Below are 14,924 nucleotides of genomic sequence, written 5' to 3' on the forward strand. Positions count from 1 at the left end.
CTTCCAGATGAAAACATGGCTCACTCCTTCACTTCCTTCAGCTCTCTGCTCAGGTACCACCTTATCCGAGAAGCTATCCAGGACCGCTTTCATAAAGTACCACCGTCACCCCCATCACTGTATCCCCCTTCCTGCTTTATTTGTATTTATAGTACTTACAAATCCTGCCATTGCATATATTTTTTAATCTATCTATTGTGTACCTCCTCACACTCTAAGGGTCATTAACCTGAAGACACTTGGGAGTCCAGGGATGGATTTCATAATCTTGGGTGCAATAAAAATGATAATTTTATGTTCATGGACTTCTACTGTAAATGTAACATTTCCTTCAAATATTCTATTATAAATATAGGCAACAAAACATTGTAGTATTAGTAGTGTCTATGACTTTGTCACCAGGAGAAATTAAAGATATTTTCATATCATATTACAGTTATAACAGATGTTTCAAAATATCAGTTATGCTCACCACTACTTCAAAATTATAGTAGCTATTAGACCTGCCACTAGAGCTTGTTACTAATATAGTAACATAGTAATAAAGAAGTGCATATTTTACTATTTCACAGATTTTGATAGCTACATCCTAGTATAATTCATTCCTTTTGTAATGCTATGTGCTTTATTTTATGCATTTAAAAGCATTAATGTGAGATGAGTCTACAGCTTCCATCAGACACCAAAAGGATCTGCAGAACAAAAAGGGAGGGTGGGAGGGAGATGCAAGAGGGAGGAGATATGGGCATATATGTATATGTATAGCTGATTCACTTTGTTATAAAGCAGAAACACACCACTGTAAAGAATTATATTCCAATACATATGTTTAAAAAGAAAAAAAGATACTACAGCACTAAGCTATTAGTTCTGTGAGGTCAAGGACCACATTTGTTTCGTTTCCTGCTCTATCCACTGTGCCTAGGACAGCGCTTGGATGTCATAAGGACCCAGAAATAATTCACTGAATAACGAACTTAATGAATTCTGTCAATGAAGAAACTGATGCTTGAAGGATTTGGATAACTTCACAAGGACACCACCGCTGGGATGTAGAAGAGCCAGAATGCAAATGCCTGCCTGGCTGGTCCCACAGCGCACGCTCTCCCAGCCTGAATTCTGCCTGTCAGGGACCACAGTGGGTCCCCCTTTCATCAAACTAAAGCTTTCACAGAATTGCATGCAGACAGAGCAGCTGTTCTGGTATGAATAAGCATGTGTGTTTGAAAACTGCATTCTGGATGCACCTACGATCAGACCTCCCTACTTTAACCCCTTCCTATCACAGTGGTGGACGATAAAACTAGAGATATACAGGGTCTCCCCAGAGCACAGATTTAGCTAACGCTAGTGTTTGACCCCAGCTTCCCCATTCAGAGCTCCTTCCAGGGAATCGGGATGCAGACAGCATCTTCAGAGCATATACTGTGGATTAGGCTCACTACCCTGTTCTGAATGTAGAGACTTTTCTTTAAGGAAGGAGAGTGCACTTCACTCTCACTCTTGCTGTGTCCCATCCAGCTGTGACAGGCTGTGATCACCGTGCAGAGCGAAGACAGCCTTCCAGCAAACGGACCAGAATACTAACAGCCATTGTGATCTGGAGTGATCCCCACATGCTAAGCACTGTTCTGGCCCTCTGCCAGCATTAACTTTGTGAATACTGCTGAAGTCCTCTGAGATGGTAAATCAGACAGGTAGATAAGATACGCTGCTGGAAGAAAAAATCCCTACCATAGCGGTGGCTTGAAATAACAAAGGTTTCTTTCTCGCTTACGTATGTGTGGATCAGTTTAGCGGAAGGCTGTCTCTCACACAGACAGACAGACAGACACACACACACACACACACACACACACACACACGAGGGCACGTGAGGTCCATAAGTCAGGAACCAGGCTGATGGAACAGCCTCTATCCAGAAAGTTGACCTTCACGTGGAAACAACACTGTGGAGTTTCTGGCAATGGCAAAATCACATTCTAGCCCAGAAGTGATAATACGGTTGACGTCTGGTCACACTTGCCCACTTGTGACAATTGCCCGTCATACTTCATGTGCCCCCAGCTGAGAAATATTTGTGAAGAGCACCGATGACTGTCACATGTAGGCTCCATCATCAACCCTGCTGGAGGATGGGGAAACTGAGGCTCACAGAGGCGACGCAACTCGCCCAGAATCACAGACCCGGAAGTGCGGGAGCTGGACTTTGAACCTGGGCAGCCTGGCTCAGGAGACTAGGCGCTCCGCCACTGCGCTGCTCTACCTCTTCCTGAATTCCAGGCTTTCCACCCAGGCCAAGGAGCTGGGCTTCCCTGAGCAGAACCTACTTGCGTGGCGGCTAAAGTCGAAAGAACCAATGGACCCAGGTCTCACCTTCCAAGCTCATCACCTTTAGGTTGGGTACTTTATCTCTGAATCAGGCTGTGCACACACAACTACCAAGACAGCCTGGACAGAACCGAGACAAGGGCATGGTCAGCACACAGCTCATTGCTGGGGTCTTATCACCACATACAATCTGCATGTTTGGGGAGAGAACAATCTAAAGTAGTCCGGCATAAACACACCAGTTCAGAGGAGCAAAACACCAGCCCTACACTTTGGGGAAATTCTATATTTTAATAAAACCCATAATAATTTTTAACAAGAACCATTGTTTTCTATGTGTGTTAAAAGTGTTACTTTGTTAAATGCAAACATTTAAATGATACCCCAATTCTAACTCTGTTGTTTCTTAATTTCTTAAAAAATATTCCTGAAAATTTGAAAAAAAAAAAAGGAAATAGCCCAAGTGCCTCTACTGTACTCCAAGGCACTGGTCCCCATGGAGGTCACAGCTCCGGACAGGACCCCTCTGTCTGCCCCAGAGGCCCCACCAGCAGCCAAGATGCCATGCCACAAACGCTCCTGTGCCTGCGATGCCGGTGGCTGGAGGACTGGACCCTTCCAAACACCCTCAGGTGGTTTAGCAAAGCCCGTTTCATTAGGACGGGTCAGAAAGAGAAACTCATTATTTCAAGAAGGGACACAATAGCTTCTCTAGAGAAGCTGTCTTAGAGAAGATTGGGTTTTGCTTCTGAGACATATTACTTTAGGTTCTAATATATAAAAAAGAAACCGTGACCTCAGTTGTTTTCTTAAGACAATTTGTGAGATGACAAAGACAAATGCCACATGTCATTAACTGAAGTTGTGCAGGTTGGGAACTTAGGCTCTCTGCCTCTGCTCCTAAGAGGTCGCCACGGGGTCTGAAACAAGTCTTCCCTCCTCTTTGGGTGTGTTTTTCACACTAACATAGGAGCAGCATAGCAGCTGTCTGTTAGGGTTGCCTACGCAGGTATTCAAGTCAGAAATCTGGGGGAACCGGGTCCCTGCAAGGAGGGGACAGCCTCCAGCGGGACCTCCCCTGGAACGGAGGGGACAGCCTGAGAGCCGCCCTCCCGAGGCCACGCCCTCCCAGCCTGATGCTGGAAACTGACCAGCGGTCCCCACCTGGAACCCTGTCAATGGCCGAAGCTGTCGGTTCTGCAGCACAGAACAATACCTCCCTCTGACCAATCCTGCCTCAACTCCTTCCGTTCACAGATCTCGGCCCCTAATATTTCGCCCTCCAAACTCTGTCTGAGGTCAATTTGCAGCCGACTCTCACCCAATAACGGATGAGACTCGGTGCATTAAAACCCCAGCTTCTCACCGTTGGTGGGATAATGCAGAGCTGAGTTGTACACAGACTGTCAGAGCGCCCCCTGTGGAAGGCACCTGCATGGTGACCCGCTGGTTAGGACCACAGCCCTTGGCCCTTGGCCCTTTCCCTGTCTCACTCCCATTTCCTCACCAGGCTTGCGGGGATCATCTGCCTCAAAAATCGCTTGCACCTTGGGATGCTCAAGGTGGGAGAAAGCCATTGTCTTCTGCCACTTAGTAGGGGACAAGCAGGTAGTCTCAAGGGGATATTGCAGTAGGAGGCAGGGGACTGATGCTGACGGGCCACACAGACTATGGAAAGGAATCTGCGCTGCCTTCTGAGGGTGATGGGACACAAGACAGCGTGTTAAGGAGGACAGTGTCTGAGAACTGTGGCCAGCGGAACCACTAACCACTCTCACCTTTAGGGATGACCACATGCCTTTTGCTTATTAAAGGCTCTGAGTAGTTCACGAGTAATGAGACCCGTTTAAGTTCACGTGATAAACAGAATAATGCCCCCGGCCCCAGTGTCCACATCCTAATCCTCAGAACATGTGAACATGTTCCCCTCCAGGGTATAAGGACTTGGCAGATGTGATTAACTTCAGGACCTTGAGATGGAGAGATTATCCTGGATTGTGTGAACAGGCCCAATGTCATCACAAGGGTCCTTATAACTGGAAGAGGGAGAAGGAGGGCCAGTGTCAGAGAGATGCCGCTTGAGAAGGACTCGGGTCCATTGCTGTCTTTCAGGATGGAAGGGCTCACCAGCCAAGGAATGCAGGTGCCTCTAGAGCTGGAAGAGGCAAGGAAGAGGGGTTCCCCCAGACCCTCCAGAAGGAGCACCGCCCAGCTGACACCTTGATTTTAGCCCCTATGAGACCCATGTTGGATGCCTAATGCACAGCACAGTGAGATAATTATTTGCTTTATTTAAGTCACCGAGTTTGTGGTAATTTGTTACAGCAGCAGGAGGAAACGAATATAGTTCATTTTTTCAGGTGTCCTTCAGCTTTACTGGACCCCAGAACATTCTTTTTAATAAATTTATTCATTTATTTATTTTTGGCTGTGTTGGGTCTTCATTGCTGCGCGTGGGCTTTCTCTAGTTGCGGCGAGCGGGGGCTACTCTTCGCTGCGGTGCACGGGCTTCTCACTGCGGTGGCTTCTCTTGTTGCGGAGCACGCGCTCTAGGTGCGTGGGCTTCAGTAGTTGAGGCACGCGGGCTTCAGTAGTTGTGGCTTGCGGGCTCTAGAGCACAGGCTCAGTAGTTGTGGCGCACAGGCTTCAGTAGTTGTGGTTTGCAGGCTCTAGAGCTCAGGCTCAGTAGTTGTGGCACAGAGGCTTAGTTGCTCCGTGGCATGTGGGATCTTCCTGGACCAGGGCTCAAACCCATCTCCACTTCGTTGGCAGGTGGATTCTTAACCACTGTGCCACCAGGGAGGTCCCCCCCCCCCGACAGAACATTTTTAAAAGAACTGAGAAAAAGAGGAATGTCCCAGATGGGAAGTGAACAGAATGTCTGAAGAAGGATCCAGTTATCAGTTCTACTTTGAGTAAAAGGATCATCACTTCTTCTCCACCCCCCTCACAAGGGAGAATCAAATATGAAGATGTGTAACCAAGCACTTTGGAAATTATAAATCAATGTAATAATGCAAAGTGGCATTTGTAAGTGGCCACCTATACTGCCTCTACCTGAGATCAACAGCTTCCAGTAAGCTCTGCCCTTGGGATGAACATCACAGGCCAAAATCCAGAAACAGAAATCTCCAGGAGGCTTTAAACAGATGACAAATTAGAAAACCCCAAGTCAAATGTAAACAGTTGGCCATTTCAGTTACAGAATGATGGTCAAAACAAATGTCCCTCCAAGGAAGTCAGTTGCTTATTGAGACGTCTGAATTTTCAGGGCAATTTGGAGAGAAAGACATCCTTCGAAGGACACACACCACACGGTGGCCACTGGCATCAAACTAGAATCTCGCGGCTCCATCTGCTAGAAGGCCAGCCGAGCCCCAAATGCACAGACCACGGTGACGTCATGTGACATGGACAGCAGGCTTTAAAAAGAATTTTGGCACAGATGTTTCCAAAATCGGGCCATGCTTCACTGCGTGGATTTTGAGAGGCAGTGGGACTGTAATGGCATTTTTGTTATTAAAAGTTGCATCAGTAAAAGTTTCCAATTGGTCCTTGACAAATGTGATGTGTCAACCTGACAAGGCCACTGGGTGCCCAGACTAAACATTAGTTCTGGGCGTGTATGTGAGATGAGATGAGCATTTGAAATGGTGGATTCCCCAGTGTGGGTGGGTGGGTCTCATCCAATCTGCTGAGGGTCTGAATGGAACAAAAGAGGAAGGAAGGAGTGATCCCCTTCCTGCCTGCCTGCTGGAGCTGGGACATCTGTCTTCTCCTGCCCTTGGACTGGAATTTACACCATCGACTCCCTTGGCTCTCATAATTTCTGACTTCTATTGAATTACAGCAGCAGCTTTCCTGGGTGTCCAGCTTGCAGATCATGTGAATTCTCAGCCCCCATAATCATGTGAGCCAATTTCACATAATTTATCTCTATCTATCTATCTACCTATCTATTTATCTGTTATCACCTACCATCCATCTAACATCTTTATCTATCTATTATCTATCTCTCTATTATCTATCACCTACCATCCATCTAACATCTTTATCTATTATCTATTATTTATCACCTACCATCCATCTAACATCTCTATCTATCTATTACCTATCTATCTATCTCTCTATTATCTATCACCTACCATGCATCTAACATCTTTATCTATCTATGTACTATCTATCTATTATTTATCACCTACCATCCATCTAACATCTCTATCTATTATCTATCACCTACCATCCATCTAACATCTTTATCTATTATTTATCACCTACCATCCATCTAACATCTTTATCTATCTATGTGTTATCTATCTATTATTAATCACCTACCATCCACCTAACATCTCTATCTATTATCTATCTCTATCTCCCTGTCAACAACCTCATCTATAACATGGGGGTCCTGTTGGTCCCCACCCTGCGCGGTTGTTGCCCTCCATAGTAAATATTCCTGTGTGCTTGGCTGGCCTCCGTGTCACTGTGACCGGAGGGCACGTGCCCAGTCAAAAGGAGGCAGAGTCTTCTCAGCCCCAGCTGGCTGTTGACAGGGAGTCGATGAGCTCAGACTTACCAGACCTTGAAATAGCTCAAGTCAGAAATCTCAACCGCAAGTGACATTCCTAACTTCCAATCTTGGAAACGAATGCACGAGATGTAAACATGCTGAGTGGGCCAAATAAAACACACCTGCAGGTCACACCTGCCCCAGAACCTGAAACGCACATCCCCTGCAGTGAGGCAGGCGCGTGCGCTTAGCGAAAGCCTGGCAACGACACGGCTCCTTCTACAGTTTATCCTGTTCACTAGGCACCAGGGGCTCTGACGTGCCCTCTGAGCCGGGCAGAATCACCCCCGGAACCGGCTGGGAATGTTGAGGCTCAGGGAGATGGAGAGACATGCCCAGTGCTCGTAGCCTGTAAGGGGCAAAGCAGGCACTTGAAGCTAGGTTTTCCCGAATCCCCAAACCATCCTCTTAAGGAGGGGCTGCAAGCCTCTCATCTGCTCTTCAACCTGCCCTGCCCAGAGACAGACAACAGCCGAAGTGACAACCGGGCCAGATGTCTCCATCGGGCCTTACGCAGCCCCAGGCAGGAGTATCTGCTTCCTAACCTGCCTGCCTCTGCCTTTAGCACAGAGAAAACAGCCCGTAATGGAATGACCGAGCTTTCAGCAGCCTGTGCTGGCAATGTGCCTGCTAAGTATTAAGTAAAAGCTGTTGTTTCTCCTACAGACATCTCTGTTTGGATTTGTATACATCACGTGCTACATCCATGTTTAATTAAACACAGTGAGCTGGCTCAGAGCCTAACTGAATGACTGCAAGGTACCATTTCCCATCCTCACCTGCTTTCCTGCTGGAACGTCCCAGGAAGGTGCTGGCTGGGGCAGATCCTACTCACCCTGTCTGACGATGCTGTTAGGACCTGAGGACGCAAGGGCTTTCTCTCTCTTTCTCTCTGTTCTTCATCCCTTCTTCCTTAATAGAAAGAATTGAAAGTGGCAGAGGTATCACTGGCTTTTGTACTCACTCAATAAACCTCATCACTTATCACTTATTTTGAGTTCTGGCTTTTCCATGCTCCTTGAAAAAGACAAACACACTCTCTGGGCTTCATTTATAAGGGTCAGTGGTCACGAATGGGAATTGCCTGCCAACTGAAACTGTTATTTCTCCATCTTCAGAGACGCTTGTAGAGAGTATGTGAATGAAAAACATTGCCTGCCCTATCGGTAAACAAAACATGCTGCAGGCATCAAGCCATCACATTACAGCTGCCCCAGTGGTGAGCCCTGAGGGAAGTCAGGATAGAAACAGGATGCCCTGGGGAGTTCCCTGGTGGCCTAGTGGTTAGGATTCCAGGCTTTCACCGGCATGGCCCGGGTTCAATCCCTGGTTGGGGAACCGAGATCCCACAAGTCACAAGGCACAGCCCAAAAAGAAAAAAAAAAGAAACAAGATGCCCCTCCAACAAGCCGTCGGCCACTGCAGTCTCCCCTCGACATGCACCCTGAGGAGACTCGGGATGAGAAAGCACAGGACACTGGCCCCAGAGAGCTGAGGTGCACATCAAAGGAATGATTTCAGTGAGCCTAGACTCTTGCATCTTCCCACACATAGAAGAGGGCTAAATTCCTTAACATGAGATATCTGATTTTCTTTCATGAACAGTAATCTTTCGATGTTCCGATGACCTGGCCTTTATTGCAAAAACTCCTGCACATCCTGACTTCCCCCTTGCCTCTTCAGAGCGGTCCCTCAGAGCTCTCTGAGACGCTGTGTCCCGGGCTTAAGTCCTCAGTGCTGTCTGCCAAGGAAAACATGAGTCTCAACTTTTAGGTTGTGCTTTCTTGTTTTCAGTCGACAAGTATTAAGAAGAGACTGGAGACTTCTCCTTAAAGCAGTGGGCTCAGGGCTGCCCTCTGAAACGTCTCTGGAGAGACAAGGAGCCTTTCCAAGACTCATTCTCAGCGGGACAATTATTCATCACCAAAGCAGGGTTCAGTCCCAAAGAGGAAAGAACGCTCACGGATTTCTCCTTCTCTCAGCCCCAGCTCCTAATGATTCTCTGATTGTTATTTGCATGGCCGTGCTGCTGGCTCAGCAGGCCGCAGGCAGAGACTGCTCTGTCTCCTTTTTTATAATTTCCCTCCAGGCACACATTACAACCCTCCTTTAGGTCTAGAAAACTTCATTAGAGGATTAAAATTAGCTGGCTTTTCAGAGCTATGTTTTTCAAAGAATTTTTTTTCTTAAAATTATGTCCCAAGTCCATACTTTTCAGAAGGTGGTAGAACTGGTAGAAAAAGGAAGAAGTATCCGCTTTCTTCCCCCCAAACCTAGCTTGTGTCCAGAGGGACATGGCCTTCCTTACAGGACTCTACAAAGTCGGTCCTTACCTGAGCTAAAGTAAGAGAGTAGTACACCCCCCCCCCCCCCCCCCGGTCGGGTACTTCACGCTGGAAGATGCCTGAGGGTCTGCCCAACAATGTTGAGAAATTCCACAAAATAGTAAGATTTTATCGTGTTGTTATTTTGATTATTCGCCAGCAATTCCCCTGATAAAGAACTTGCCTTTAGAAGATAATAGCGATGATGAAAGAGCATATACTGAGCGTTTTCCAGCACTGTTCTAGGCACTGAATTAACTGATGTCATCTTTGCAACCAACATGTGAACTGGGTATTAATACCGATCCCATTTTGCAGATGTGAAAACTAATACACAGGCATTTCGCAGCTTCTCCAATGGTAGAAGCCTAGTAAGTGGTAGCCAGTTGTCTGTGCACTGAACCTCTAGGCTAGAAAAGTGGTCCGGGCTCAGCTGGAGTGGCTGAAGGAAAAGTCAGTACAGTGTTGGCCGGATGGGAACTGGTACCACTACTGAGACCCAAACCAGGCCATCGATGTCCACGCTCCTAGAGAACAGGATTCATGGTGGAGCTCAATGGAAACCTCTTGACACTAAAGAGAAATTAGCTCAGCCCTTTGCGGAAGGAACAATGCAGAAAGCAGCTCATGCAAGCTGGAGGTCCACACACTGATTCCAGCCTGTGCAGATACAGAATGATCCAGAGAGTTTCTACAGCTCTCTCATCAAAGGATTGAATTCATTGTCTTCACTGAGTTCTACTTAAAAACCTGAATAAACACTTACACGAGGTCCCTGTATGCAAATTAACCAGAGTGACCACAACATAACATGGTCTTGGGATGACTGGAGCAGGCTCTCTTCACCTGGGTGCTGCTGACCTCTGGGGCCAGATGCGCTTCCCTGTCACGAAGGGCTGTCCTCTGCAGGGTCGGGTGCTTGCGTGGTCTCTACCCATTGAGTGCCAATAGCAACCTTCCCACCCTCAGGGAGAATGCCAAAGATGTCTGCAGACATCGCTAAGCCCGATCTGGTGGCAGAATCACCCCAGTTGAGAACTACGATACAGGGGTTTATCAGAATGCACATTCACAGAGGGCTTTACAATTGGAAGAATCCATGAGGTCCAGAATCAGGGAGGTCCAGTCTCTACAATCTGTGAACCTATCTTGATACTGAGCAGGACCCTGTGGGGCTCCTGGGCACAAAAGCCTTCCTGTGTCCCCCATTTCTTAATTACAGGATATAGGCTTCATTCAGCCTCCATGACCTTCCCTGAGTTCCAAAGGGCAGGTTCAAACAGTTGCTAATCAGGGAAGGGAGGGTATGCAGAGACAAGGGGAGAGCAGTCAGGAGACAAGAGTGCAGCCTTGGGGCAGGGTCCTGGTTCCCCCTCAAGGGATACACAGAACAATATCTCTGAGCTGTTTTGCAGATACTGAAACCCCCGTCAGGTGGGAGAAGTTAACTGCATGCTGCCCACAAGCACGTAGACCCCAGACCGGTTTGTAATGCACCCAGCTCAGCTCCTGGCCCACGACAGAGCATAGATAAATGTTTTCTCCTTCCTAACAATTTCAATTTGTTGTATAATTAATGTAGTCACGATAATACTTCACAATGTTCATTGGCAAATAATAAGTATTTAGATTCATCTGTTCCAGGCCATGAGAAAGGGCTTATAATTAACGGTACTGTTGTGGGAGAAATGTTTGAAGTAATATTAATCTAAACTCTTAAAAATCTGTATTAAACTGATAAATATTTTGTTTTTTCTTTATAATGTATTAATCTTTAAATATTTTTCTTTACAGAAGTATTGCATGACTACATTTGTGTTGTAAAACGCAAGCATTACAGATGAAGTCAGTCGCTCCTGACCTTTCTCCTTCAGTCACTGTCACTTCCGGGTAAGCAGTGTTGTCAGTTTAATGTCTATCCTTTTAGACGTTTCTTTTCACTTATGCACAGAAGGTTGATGATGCCGACTCCCACTTACCTCCCGACCAACCAATCAGAAGAAGGTCCACGAGCTGACCACGCCCTCTTTGAGCCATTGCTATAAAACTCCTCACTACCCCCCTCCAGGTTGGGACCCACAGTCTTGAGGGCATTAGCCCGCTGTGGCCCCCTTTGCCTGGCAAAGCAATGAAGCTATTCTTGTCTACTTTACCCAAAACCCTGTCTCTGAGATTTAATTCGGTGCTGGGGCGCAGAGGCTGGATTTGGCTTCAATCTCAGCATACTGGGTTCCCCTCATGATCTTCCTACAACTATCCTGAGGACGCTGCGGGCAGTCACCCACCAGCATCGCCTGCAGTGACGCCCTGGGGCCAGCACGTGCTTCCTTGGACCCAGAGACTATTTCACACCCTCCTTTCAGCTGTGGGGTGGCTCAAGTGCCCTGTTTCAATGTCTTGTTAAGTGAGGGTAACAGACCCTCAAGTCTCAGCCAGACCAGGTCCCACCTGTACAGGATTTTAAAGCAATATGGCAGGACCCTGAGACACGTTTACAGATGCTGCAAGGACCCTGCCAACCACTCCCCGGGGGACCCCCAAACCCAATCCTTGCGGTCCCTACACTTAGCATCGTTGTAGCAGCTCTGGAGGCTTCAGAGATGAAAAAAACAAAAAAAATGCAGAGTCTGTGCTCTCTAAGAGGGCTAGGATTGACAAATAACCACCCCCAAAGGTTGCAAATGTGCTTTTTGTTTGTTTGCTTGCTTGTATGTTTGTTGGACTTTCTATAAATGGCCAGTTGGTTTTTGCTTGTCTTCAAAAAAACAATTGGAGGCTCTGGCCATCCTGCACTCCTATCCCCACATGGAAACAATCAGTTGGAACCAGTCCTGGTGCCTCTTTTATTTAAATGGAAAAAGTGTTCTCTAGGTCATCTGTCTCTGTTATTCCTTAAAATTTCGCTTACACCCCACCCCATTCACTCATCCACCTTACACGCCTGATTCTCAGGAAATTTTATTGTAAGATTCTTGCACTGACGGTGTGTGAAGCCCTGTGCTGAGCACCACGAGAATTTTATGAACATTTGACCACAGTCATGCCCGCGGGAGCTGATGGTACAGGAGACCCAGTGAGCGCCTTAGAAATCTATAGACCAGTGTTCCTGCTTAGTTGAGTTTCACTGCCCTTTACAGTGAGGGGATTCAGAATGGTGAGTCCTCCCTGGAGATCCTCTCTCTTCTAAGTTAATCGCAGTTTCCTCCTACCATAGACTCATCACTACGCTGAGCAGGGTCGGTCAGCACACCCTCCTAGAGATGAAAGCTGATGCAGCCATACCTGGAGAGGCCAGAGCTCTGGGACCATTTCCACAAAACTTGGCAGGTCAGAGGAATAGAAAGGTGAGAGCCAGCTTGAAATTCAGCACCAAGGACAGCCTTCTCATACCCTGTCCCAACCCACTACCCAGAAAAAATCTGGCTGTTTTGCATGGCTACATCTGCAATGTAAATATTGAATAGGCTCGTAAGGGAGATTCACAGGCAAACTCTGATGTGGACATAAAATCACAGTGTGGAGGCCCCTTCCATCCTAGGAGATTAGACTGTGTTCTGTCCCATTAGGTTCCCTTCTGCCAGAAAGGCAGATTAGTGTGCTAATTTACTGCTTCCATCTGCAAGCTCTCCTCTCCCCCTTGGAGAGAGAGCAGGACTTTACAATCATCACTTAGAATGATTTGGTTTATCAGCCAAGGGTGGAAATGTTCCAGAGCCAGAGATGGTTCATGGGAAATTGGGAAGGTTGACAAGTCGGCCTGGAATTCCACAGCAGCTTTTCTAAGCAGATTTCTTAGAAATGGCCCTACTCCTAGTACTATCCATAATAAAAGCTCTAAGAAAATAGGAATAGGATAGGATACCCTACCAAAAAAAATGGAAATGGGCAGTTATGTTACACCTTAATAAACATCAAACTCAACGATGAAAGACTGAGTTGTTTCCCCCCTGAGATCAGAAACAAGGCAAAGATACTTGCTCTCACTACAGTACTTTTATTCAACATTGTTCTGAAGATTTTAGCCACTGCAAAAAAAAAAAATTATTCTATTAATTCTAAAATAGAGAATAGAATAACATAACATAATTTTAAGATACAAAAAATAGCATAAAATAAAATATCATAACATGAGGAAAATCGGTCTGGTAGTCAGCATGAAATGAAACTGTCCCTATTTACAGGTGATAGAAAATCCCAGGGAATCTACAAAATGGTTACTAAATTTTTTAAAAGATTTTTGCAAGGTTATGGATACAAGGTTAAAAAATACTCAGTTGGATTTACTTGCAGCAGCCAATTGGAAAATGAAATTTTTTTAAAGTCATAGAAGATCCAAAATATAAAATACCTAGGAATAAGTATAACAGATACATTTGAGACTTGGATGCTACAAAACACTGCTGAGAAAAATTAAAGAAGACCTACACAGGGACTTCCCTGGTGGCACAGTGGTTAAGAATCTGCCTGCCATTGCAGGGTACATGGGTTCGATACCTGGTCCAGGAAGATCCCACATGCCACAGAGCAACTAAGCCACAACTACTGAGCCTGCGCTCTAGAGCTCATGAGCCACAACTACTGAGCTGACGCGCCGCAACTACTGAAACCCACATGCTCTAGGGGCCACGTGCCACAACTACTGAAGCCCTTGCACCTAGAGCCCATGCTCCGCAACAAGAGAAGCTACTGCAATGAGAAGTCCGTGCACCTCAACGAAGAGTAGTCCCTGCTCACCGCAACTAGAGGGAAAGCCTGGGCCCAGCAATGAACACCCAACACAGGTAAAAATAAATTTTTTAAAAATGCTAAAAAAAAAAAAAGACCTACATATATAGAAATGTATACCATGTTCACTGAGGTGGAAAACTTCAGTATGATTAAGATGTTAATTCTCCCCATACTGATCTATAAATTCAGTGTAATCCACGTACAAATTCCAGCAGGCTGTTGGTAGAAAGTCACAAACTGATTCTACAATTCTCATGGAAATTCAAACAACCACAAAACAAAACAACCCAAACCAGAGCAAAGTTGGAGGACTTACTTGATTTCAAGACTTACTCTAAAGTTACAATACTCAGGGCAGATACATTTTAAAAAAACAGATATAATCATCAACATCACAGGATAGTAGTCAGAAATAGATCCATCTATGAATGGTCCTGATTTTTGACAAAGGTGCCAAGGGAATTCAATAGAGAGAAGAAAGTTTTTTCAACAAATGGTGATGGATCAACTAGCTATCCATATTAGAAAAAAAAAAACCCTTATTTCATACCACAGATAAAACATAAATGTATCATATAACTAAGTACAATCTTGTAAAGATATAAAATTTATAGAAGAAAATATATGGCATTTTTGGGGCAAATTTGACTATGGAAATATTTCTTAGATAAAACACTAAATGTATGAATCACAAAAAAAATGTATTAGACTTCATAAAAATGTTAAAGTTTTGATCTTTTTAAAATACCATTAAGAAAACAAAAAAGCAAGCAACCAACTTAGAGAAAATATTCACAACACTTGTATCAGATGAAGACATCTATAAAGAGTTCTTAAAATCAACAACAGGAAAAGAAACAACCCAATAAGAAGGTGGACAAAGAATGTGAAAAGACACTTTATAAAAAAGAAACATGAGTTGTCAGTAAGTACAGATGTTCAAAATCATTAGACAATAGAGAAATGCAAAT

At 45.5% G+C, this 14,924-nt stretch overlaps 1 long non-coding RNA gene across 7 annotated transcripts in view; it reads right to left on the minus strand.

The window, feature by feature from the left end:
- Positions 1-14,924, minus strand: part of LOC132347437 (uncharacterized) — a 213,312-nt gene that overhangs the window by 143,766 nt on the left and 54,622 nt on the right. For 4 of the 7 annotated variants that reach the window (XR_009497191.1, XR_009497185.1, XR_009497189.1 and 1 more), the window contains exon 3: positions 7,737-7,813. The exons of 1 other annotated variant lie outside the window; for it this stretch is intronic. This is a non-coding gene — a long non-coding RNA (uncharacterized LOC132347437). Of the gene's footprint in view, positions 1-7,680; positions 7,814-14,924 lie in introns of all 7 variants that reach the window. 2 more of the 7 variants (XR_009497190.1, XR_009497188.1) reach the window with 1 other exon arrangement.

Source organism: Balaenoptera ricei, chromosome 14 (assembly GCF_028023285.1).
Source record: "Balaenoptera ricei isolate mBalRic1 chromosome 14, mBalRic1.hap2, whole genome shotgun sequence".
Classification (NCBI taxonomy): Eukaryota; Metazoa; Chordata; class Mammalia; order Artiodactyla; family Balaenopteridae; genus Balaenoptera; species Balaenoptera ricei.